The 10,000-nt window shown below is 43.8% G+C and overlaps 1 protein-coding gene across 3 annotated transcripts in view; it reads left to right on the top strand.

The window, feature by feature from the left end:
* MICAL-like (protein) overlaps window positions 1-10,000 on the top strand; it is a 111,440-nt gene that overhangs the window by 7,124 nt on the left and 94,316 nt on the right. Inside the window, exon 1 of one of the 3 annotated variants that reach the window (XM_043003325.2) lies at window positions 9,387-9,520. The exons of 1 other annotated variant lie outside the window; for it this stretch is intronic. The gene's annotated coding sequence lies outside the window, so the exon portion shown is untranslated. Of the gene's footprint in view, window positions 1-9,386; window positions 9,521-9,992 lie in introns of those variants that run through there. One more of the 3 variants, XM_043003344.2, reaches the window with a different exon arrangement.

The raw sequence follows: 10,000 nt of genomic DNA, 5'->3' as shown, positions 1-10,000 counted from the left end.
TATCTAATAAATCGTATGTCTGATTCTTCGAAGATGAAACTTTCTTGAATCCAAGGCTGATGAGACTCTTTGTACGAAGAAGTGAAAGTGCAATGGTTTGGAAGTTAACCCGTTTAACAAAGAGATGGGCTGAGAAAAAAAAAGGTCAGGCTTTAACGTGTGACTTACCCGATTCTTTAAAGTTGACCGCTCGTTTTTTTTTGTCTTGAACTTGAGCGTGCCTTTAACTGTAGGGATTTAACGATTCAACTTTGCTTACTCTTGACACCTGGCGCTCTCAATGCCAGTGCCACATGATGCTGCTGCTCTCTCTCGTTTGATTTATGACACCGCAGACGTAGCTTCGGAGGGCTATAGGCTAAAAGGTGTAATACGTTAGCGGTTGTCTAGTCTTATTCTTCTCTATTTCTGTTTGTCTGCCTTTATATATATATATATATTTTTTTTTTTGTGTGTGTGCGTGTGTGTGTGTGTGTGTGTGTGTGTGTGTGTGTGTGTGTGTGTGTGTGTGTGTGTGTGTGTGTGTGTGTGTGTGTGTGTGTGTGTGTGTGTGTGTGTGTGTGTGTGTGTGTTTGTTGGTTTGTGTATGTAAAGTTCGCTCACTCTTCCATTCTCTCTCCCCTCCCTTTAAATCCGTCCACATACATTTAGCAATATCACCTTTGATTTCAACTGACTGAAACTCAACTCTATAACCCCTCCCCATCTCCTTCCGCTCCCCTCCCATTCCCCTCTCTATCTCTCCCCTCCCTTACCCTCTCTCCTCCCCTCTCCCCTCGCCCTCACTCTTCCTCACTCATCCCTCCCCTCTCCCCTCTCTCCTTACCTTATCTCCCCTCCTCACCCCTCACCCCTCACCTCTCACCCCTCACCCTTCACCTTAGTTCCCACCTGGCCAGCCCGAGCCGAGCGTAAAGTTGAGGAGATAATTCAGAGAGTAGTTGCAGCCAGCTGTCTCCTCGCTGTTTGTTGACAGCTGGTGGCGCATTTAGTGGTGGTGGTGGTGGTAGTGGGGGGGGTGGAGCGACAGCAAAACTCTTCACAACAGGTGGTTTTTAGCCTTATAGACTTTGGTTGTTGCTCAGGGGAGGGAGTATATGATTGTTATAATGATTGTGATGATTATATTGATCAGGTCTTCATCTTTATCTTCATCTTCATTATCACTTTTATCAGGATTGATGTATTTTTATCTGATTGTTATTATTGATTATTATTATTATTATTATTATTATTATTATTATTATTGTAATTATTATTGATAATGTTGTTGGTATTACTGTTATTAATATATTCATTGTTATGATTTGTAATTATATTTATTTATTTTGTATTCAGTTACGCGACCTGTTCATTGTCCAACTAGCATGTGTGTGTGTGTATGTGCATGTGCATGTGCATGTGCATGTGCATGTGTGTGTGTGTGTGTAAGAATATGAATATGAGTGTGAATGTGAAAGTGAATGATTGTGTATGTCTATATATGTTAATATTCAATTCCGCTACCTATTCATCGTCCAACTAGCATGTGTATGTGTGAGACTAAGAATATGAATGTGAAAGTGAACGATTGTGTGTGTATGTGTATATATATTTTGAAATCGCTGGCTCTAAGAGCACAGGGACGGGTCGCCGTGGAAAATCGTGCATCGTGCATTGTCTGCGGTCGGCGAGGCTGTTCCCACGAGGGCTGTGGAGGTGGTAAAAGTGCGTTTGAGCGGAATGGGCGGGCGCGCGTGGGCGGAATGGGCGGGCGTGTGGGCGGCTGGAGTGGACGGGTTGGTTGGTCATCGGCAACGTTGGCTCTTTGTCTGTCTGTCGTCCCTGGCTCTTTTCTCTTCATTTCGTTGTGTCGTTTTTTTTCTTTTTCTCATGTGTCCTTCCTTTCCCGTTCGTCTTTTGTTTATTGTTTATTATCGTTCGGTTCTCCCTCTTTTTTTTTATTTTTTTTACATTTTGTCTTGGATTGTGTTTCAGTCGGTCGGATATTGTTGGTAGGGTACGAATTTATGCGACAGATGGACCAGGTATTGGAAGCTACAGTAGGGTGTTCAGCTGGTAGGTTGGTTGGTTGGTTGGTTGGTTGGGTGGTTGGTTAGGTGGTTGGTTGGTTGGTTGGGTGGTTGGTTGGTTGGGTGGTTGGTTGGTTGGTTGGGTGGTTGGTTGGGTGGGTGGTTGGTTGGGTGGTTGGTTGGGTGGTTGGTTGGTTGGGTGGTTGGTTGGGTGGGTGGTTGGGTGGTTGGTTGGTTGGTTGGTTGGGTGGTTGGTTGGGTGGTTGGTTGGTTGGTTGGGTGGTTGGTTAGGTGGTTGGGTGGTTGGGTTAGGTGGTTGGTTGGGTGGGTGGGTGGTTGGTTGGTTAGGTGGTTGGGTGGTTGGTTTGTTGTTTGGTTTGTTGGTTGGTTGGTTGGGTGGTTGGTTGGTTGGGTGGGTGGTTGGGTGGGTGGTTGGTTTGTTGGTTGGTTGGGTGGGTGGTTGGTTTGTTGGTTGGTTGGGTGGGTGGTTGGTTTGTTGGTTGGTTGGGTGGGTGGTTGGTTTGTTGGTTGGTTGGGTGGGTGGTTGGGTGGGTGGGTGGTTGGTTGGGTGGGTGGTTGGGTGGTTGGTTGGGTGGGTGGTTGGTTGGGTGGTTGGTTGGGTGGGTGGTTGGGTGGTTGGTTGGGTGGTTGGTTGGTTGGGTGGTTGGGTGGTTGGTTGGGTGGGTGGTTGGGTGGGTGGTTGGGTGGTTGGTTGGTTGGGTGGGTGGTTGGGTGGTTGGTTGGGTGGTTGGTTGGTTGGTTGGGTGGGTGGTTGGGTGGTTGGTTGGGTGGGTGGTTGGTTGGGTGGGTGGGTGGGTGGTTGGGTGGGTGGTTGGTTGGGTGGGTGGTTGGGTGGGTGGTTGGGTGGGTTGTTGGTTGGTTGGGTGGGTGGTTGGGTGGGTTGTTGGTTGGTTGGGTGGTTGATAGGTAGGTAGGTCGGTAGGTAGGTCGGTCGGTCGGTAGGTCGGTCGGTCGGTCGGTCGGTAGGTAGGTAGGTAGGTAGGTAGGTAGGTCGGTCGCTAAATAGGTAGGTAGGTAGGTAGGTCGCTAAATAGGTAGGTAGGCCCATACATACATACATACATAGACTGATTGATCGAGATGGATAAAGAGAAATAGAAGTTGAGTGAAGTTATAGACATATAAATCAGTTGAGATATGAAGCATGTAGCGAGATAAATGTATTGATAAATAGGGGATAGGTGGGTAGATGTAGATAAGTACATAAATAGATAGGTAGGTAGATAGGTACGTCAATAGTAGTTGGAAAGCGGTGATGCTGATTTTTCGAAAACGTGGTATCGTTCCCCGTAGAGTTTTGTCCCTAGATTTAATGCTCGCTGGTAATCGTTATGCATAATTAAGAGAGCAGCGATGTTAATGGTCGTGGTAATAATCAGCAATTATGATGATGGTGATAATAATAAAAGTAATAGCTATAGTAGTAGTGATGATTGCCGGGTCATCATTGCAATTACTGGTAGTTACAGCCTGTAGTTTGATTCATTCTCGCATATTTAAGTGCATCAATTCTATGTCAGGAAAATCAAGAGAAATTACAGGGAATATACGAATGAGGGGGAAATTAAACAGTGGATAGATATCTATAATATAGAATAAGGGCTTAGACAAAGAGGATAAAGAAGACGAAAAACAATAAACACACCAACGACAGATAACATACGGAATTCTAGAAATTGCGATCATGCGATTTTTTTTTTGCGGTCGTATCTTTTTTATTGCTTACTAGATCTATTTTGCGGAGATAATATGGCGTTTATCATCTTTTGTTGATAGTGTAAAAGTGATTGGTTGTGCTCGCTTGTTGTGGTCAGGTATTTCTAAGGCCGAAAGGAGTGGCTTTTATTTGTTTGTTTGTGTGTTAGGTTTTTTGTGGGTTTGTTTTTGTCTTTATGTACGCGAGGGTGTTTTTTTTCTTTGAAGTCCTTGTGTGTTTTGCCTTTTTTTTTTTATCTTTGTGCCTTTGTCCGCGTCTGTGTTTTTTGTCTGGAAATCATTGTGTGTGTGTGTGTGTGTGTATGTATGTATGTATGTATGTATGTATGTATATGTGCGCACATATCCTTCATCACACCTCTTTCTCTGGTGTAGTTGCATGAGCTCTCTTCCGTACTTTTTTTTTTCTTTTTCTTTTTTATCTATGGTGCTTTTTTGTATATATTGGTTTCTCATCTAGACATGCCCTTTGGTGAACGTCTCCGAATTTTTTTTCTTTCCTTCTTTCTGTTGTCGTGATTTTTTTTTTCTTTCTGTTGTCGTGGCGAGAGAGGGAAGTATGCAAAGATGACGCTTCGATTGTTCTTAAGAGTTCACAATGGGTAACAGTTGTGTTCTCTCTTTCCCTTTCTCTCACTTTGTCGATAACTCTGGACGAGCGTTTTTTTTCATTGTTATTGTTATTTTTTATGTAATTGTTCTTGATCGAAAGGCATAAAGTCTGTTAATTTAAATGGAGGTTATTTAAGATCTAGCTTTGTAGAAGGAGAAGGAAGATTACATATGGTGGTCATCACGCCATATTTAGATTAGTTACTGTTTTCTGATTTTATTATTATTTCTCCATTCGAAAGATCAGAGTTGTACTTGTGCGTTTATAGTCACGTTTTGAAAGGCGAAGAGCCCTTATTCTCATGGTGTCATGACAGGAGCATTCCACAGATACGATCGCCCATGTTCTTGAGAAAATATAGGGAGAGGTGATTGATTTTATTGCAAATATGGAGGATGGGGGCTTAGGGGAGGTTTTAAAAGTAAGCTCACTCTTGTCGCTCTCTCTCTTTCTTTCTTTCTCTCTCTCTCTCTCTCTCTCTCTCTCTCTCTCTCTCTCTCTGTATATATATATATATATATATATATATATATATATATATATATACATATATAATATAATATATAAATATAGATATATATACACACATAACATAACACACGTGTGTGTGTGTGTGTGTGTTTGTGTGTGTGTGTGTGTGTGCGTGCGTGCGTGCGTGCGTGCGTGCGTGCGTGCTCGTGCGCGTGCTCGCTCGCTCGTGTTTTCGCTTGTTCGTATATCAACATGTGACACACTCTCAGACCTCATTCCTCGGGCCTTGTAAGTAGAAACGACTTATTTATATTTATATCGATTTCCCCTCTTGCGTGCAATTGACGTCGAGACACCCCGTTATCTCGCACCGCTATCGACCAGATTCTGTTGTTAGCGCTAGCGAGATCTGAGGTGCTGATCACGACCATCTGATGTTGGGTACGTAAATGCATACAGGGACGGTTGTGTAAACAAGGTAATAAATGGATGTGTGTGTTTGTGTCAGTTTGTTTGTGTTTGTGTATAGATATGTTCTATATATGGTATTTTTTTTGTCTTGGTGTGTGTGTGTGTGTGTGTGTGTGTGTGTGTGTGTGTGTGTGTGTGTGTGTGTGTGTGTGTGTGTGTGTGTGTGTGTGTGTGTGTGTGTGTGTGTGTGTGTGTGTGTGTGTGTGTGTGTGTGTGTGTGTGTGTGTGTAACCCAGAAGCTACAGGTTGATACTTGATAGGTTTAGCGTTATACAATGCTGTGCGTTATTTTGTTTATTTGCTTATTCCATAAATTGTTTTTTGTGGTAATAATTGTTACGTATGTTTTTGAAATATGCACTTCAGTTGTCTTTATGTTTGAACTGTAGCTAAACTAAAGGCATCACCGTCAAGTATTTTATTTAGCAACTAAAGCGATGGCATGTCAATCACTGTCATCATCGTTATGCAACTTTAACAACCTATAGCAACTGAAACTGTGTGAGTAGTGGATCTCTATTGATATTATTAAAAGTAGGGGTGGTAGTGGTATTCCACTATATTCATTCCAGTCACTCCAGTCACTCTACTCACACTACTCACTCACTCACTCACTCACTCACTCACTCACTCACTCACTCACTCACTCACTCACTCACTCACTCACTCACTCACTCACTCACTAATCCCCCCACCCCCAACTCCCCCACCCCGCCTGCCTTCAGCACGGCCATGTACTAAAATACGTAATGTACTAAAGTCATTTTGGTCACCCGCAAGGCCAGGTTACGCAAGCCTGGTACGCAAGTTTGCTTTGTAACCAGCCAGTAAAGCGAAATTGTTTTAAAAAACATATTAGCGCATTTTTCTGTGTGATTTCTAAGACATACTCACTCTTTCGTTTTCTTTCTTTTTCCCTCCCCTTTCTTACTTATTGTTCTTGTTTTCTTCACTGCCTTCTTCTTCACCCCTTCCCTCCCTCTTATCTTTTCTCTCCCGTCTCCCCCTATTTTCTCACTCCTCTATTCCTCTCTACCGCCTTCTCCCCCTTCCCCTCTCTTACTGTATTTTAATGTCACTTAATATCATTATAGTGTTACGGTATTGATTCCTCCACGTCAGTAGTTAATATTTGTGTTAGACGCACACTATTGTGTAATGTAATTGTATTTACTTAGAAAGGACGATTATAACTAGTGGAATAAGTGTTTTGTATATGAATATGATTTTGAGTTCGTTTCTTTCTCCCAACCTCCCTCCCTCTCTCCCCATCTTTCCCTCTTTCTCTCTTTCTCTCTTTCTCTCTTTCTCTCTTTCTCTCTTTCTCTCTTTCTCTCTTTCTCTTTCCCCCTCTCCGCATTTCTCCCTTTTCCTCCTCTCCCCCTTTCCCCCCTCTCCCTCCCTCTCCTCCTTTTCTTCCCCCTCTTTTCGTCTTTCCTCTATTTGCATCCCTCTAATTGCTGCTTCCCTCTCCTCTTTACCTCCCTCTCTTCTCCTCTTCCCTCGCTTCCTCCCTCCCTCGCTTCATTTGCTTCTCCTTATAACCTTCAATCGCTATTTCCTAGAATTACGTCAGCAGTGTCATACGGTTCGTCTCATAGGCGAGCGATACGGCGCTCAAATTGATGGCCATTATGTCTTTGTCTTTGTGCGGGCGATAACCAGGTGTTCCGGGAAGGAAGTTTTAACACGGGTGCTTCTGATCATTGTTTGTGAGGGGGTAGGGGGGAATAAAGGGCTGAGGAGGTGGGGGGTTGAGGAGGGGAGAGGTGAGAGGAGGGACGGAGGAAGAGGGGAGGAAGGGAGGTAGGGAAGGAGAGGAGGTAGGGAAGGAGAGGAGGGACGGAGGGAGAGGAGGGACGGAGGAGGAGGGGTGGAAAGGAGGGAGATGAGGAAGGGAGGGAGAGGAGGAAGGGATGGGGAGTCGATAGGGAGGGAAAGTGGATAGGGAGGGAGAGAAGGTAGGGAGGGAGAGAGGGAAAGAAGAAAGGAATGGAGGGAGGGAGAGTAGATAGGGAGGGAGAGTGGATAGGGAGGGAGAGACGGAAGGGAGGGAGAGACGGAAGGGAGGGAGAGAAGGAAGGGAGGGAGGAAGAAAGAAAGAAAGAGAGAGAGGGAAAGAAAGAGAGAGAGAGAGAGAGAAAGAGAAAGAAAAGAGGGTCGATGTGAGAGGGGAGAGGTCGATCGATGCATGGGTGGCTGAAACATTTGGTAAAGGAGGTCGAGACAGGGCGTGCGTGGGCGGCTCTTCTCTCCATTATGGGCGTGTGTGTGTGTTTGTGAGCTAAAGAGGAATGATCGAGGGCGTCCGAGAGGGCGGAGGTCATAGATATTTTTTTCTTTTTTATGTATCTCTCAACCAAGTTAGGGACCTACGTTGCCACTGCTGTGTAGCCAACTTTGGACCCAATTTCGGACCCAAATTTGGTTCTTCCTCCCTCCCCCTTCCCTTTCCCCCTTCCCCTTCCCCTTCCCCTTTCCCCCTTCCCCATCCCCCTTCCCCTTCCCCTTTCCCCCTTCCCCATCCCCCGTCCCCATCCCCCGCCCCCCTTCCCTCTTCTCTCTTCCCTGTTCCCCCTTCCCTCTTCCCTGTTCCCCCTTCCCTCTTCCATGTTCCCCCTTCCCTCTTCCCTGTTCCCCCTTCCCTCTTCCCCCTTTCCCCTTTCCCCTTCCCCCTTCCCCCTTTCCTCTTCCCCCTTTCCTCTTCCCCCTTTCCTCTTCCCCCTTTCCCCTTCCCCCTTTCCTCTTCCCCCTTCCTCCTTTCCTCTTTACCCCCACCCCCACCCCTTCCCTCTGTTTTAACCACCCGAGATCACAAGAGACATACAGACAGACAGACAGATAGACTTAAAGGTCATTTTTTCTGTCAGATGTCTGGATCGAAGGTTCTGTTTTTTACTGTTGTTGTTTTTGTTGTTTTTATTAGATTGGCTTCGATGAAAAAGGGTTCGGTTCGCATTACGTGGTCATGACAAAGAATAAAATTAAAGGGTGGAGTGGGAGGGAGAGGAAGAGGAAGAGGATAAAGATAATGATGATAATAAAGATAATAGCGATCATAATTGTAGTAATAGTGATAGTAATAGTAATAGTAAGTGAAAATGAAAATGGTAATTGTACCATTGATGATAATAAATATGATGATTATTATTGTTATAATTATGATCATAACAATGATAATAATACTAATAATAATGATAGTAGTAAATATGATAATGATAATGAGGATGATAACGTTAATGGTGATAATAACAACAATGATAATGATAATGATGAGAGTATGATAACAACAACGATAATGATAATACCGGCGATGATGATGAATATGATAACAATAATAATGATGATAACAATTCAAAGAATAAAGGTAGGGAAAGAAGAGGGAAAGAATATTCAGCGAAGGAACGAGAATGAGAGAGAGTTTACCTGAGTGCGTAAACAAGAAATGAATAAGCAATTTAGGGGGGGAATAATTTTTGCATGTGTGTGTTTTTTTTACCTGACGGTTTTGGTTAGGTTCAAGAAGTTGGGGTTGGGGTTGGAAGTGGAGGGGGGGGGGGGGTAGGAAGAGGAAGAGGAGACGAATGGTAGTAATAATGACAATAGTAATGTTGTTGATAATGATAATGATAGTAATAATAGTAATAGTAATAATAATAATAATGATAATCATTGTTATTCTAATTATGATAAGTAATGGAGGAGGATAATGATGAGGAGGAGGAGGAAAAAGAGGAGGGAATTGAAACGGAGAACGAGGAGGAGGAAAAAAGAGGAGGAGGAGGAAGAAGAGGGAGGAGGGAGGAGAGCAGGCAAGTCCCGCTTTTGAATTTTTTTTTCTTCTTTCAACTTACTGGTAATCTACGCTCGATTACTATCATGTGAAATGCTCATGTCGTATATCAGTACAGAGCGACTAAGAAGCTGAACCCATCGCCTCGGAGAAGAAGCGTAGAGATTGTAGATAAAGCAAACGATTAAGGGAAACAAATTAGGTTGAAAAAAGGGGGGGCATTATTATGGAGAGGGAAATAATCGCACTCGGCAACCGCGCGCGCTGTCGTGGGTGTGTGGGGTCTCTGAGAGATCCTCTGAGCAGGGAAGCCTCCCAGCGCCTCAGTTCGTGGTTATTCGCTGAGAGGTGAGGAAGTCCGTACAGCGTTCACCCAGCACCTTATCTGACTTAAACTCTGTCTCTTTCGATACATACTTACAGGTAAGTTTGTGTGTGATTTTTTTGTATGTCTGCCTTTTGTTGCTCGTTTTTTTTTTGAGAATAAGGGGAAGTTCTTATATTTGGATGATATATCTATGGATATTTTTTGTTTTTTGGAGAGAAAGATATTGGTTTGTGAGTATTAAAAATCGTTTACGGTGGGTTGGATTTGATGAGCGATGTTGAACATTCAATGGAATTTGCATATTTAAGTGTCAGCTGATAGTCAGTGACATATTATTTTTTTCGAGCGGAGATAAACAGAAGAGATTATTTTAGCAACGGACTCTGTCAAGATTTCTGCTTGGCTCCCGTACCTCCAGGTTGCTATTCATCTCGTAATACGCGAACTGTTTGGAAATGATAACAGGCCTTAATGGTTTTATATCTGATATGATACGAGGGATTAGGCACATGCGAATACTGATTAGATAAGGGACTCCAGATAAGGCCCGAGCGACACCCTCTCATCTCTGGGCC

Source organism: Penaeus japonicus, unplaced genomic scaffold (genome assembly GCF_977035675.1).
Source record: "Penaeus japonicus unplaced genomic scaffold, GWHDUDI00000001_assembly GWHDUDI00000003, whole genome shotgun sequence".
Lineage (NCBI taxonomy): Eukaryota > Metazoa > Arthropoda > Malacostraca > Decapoda > Penaeidae > Penaeus > Penaeus japonicus.
Note: the sequence above shows the minus strand (reverse complement) of the source record. Positions and strands in the feature narration are given on the sequence as shown.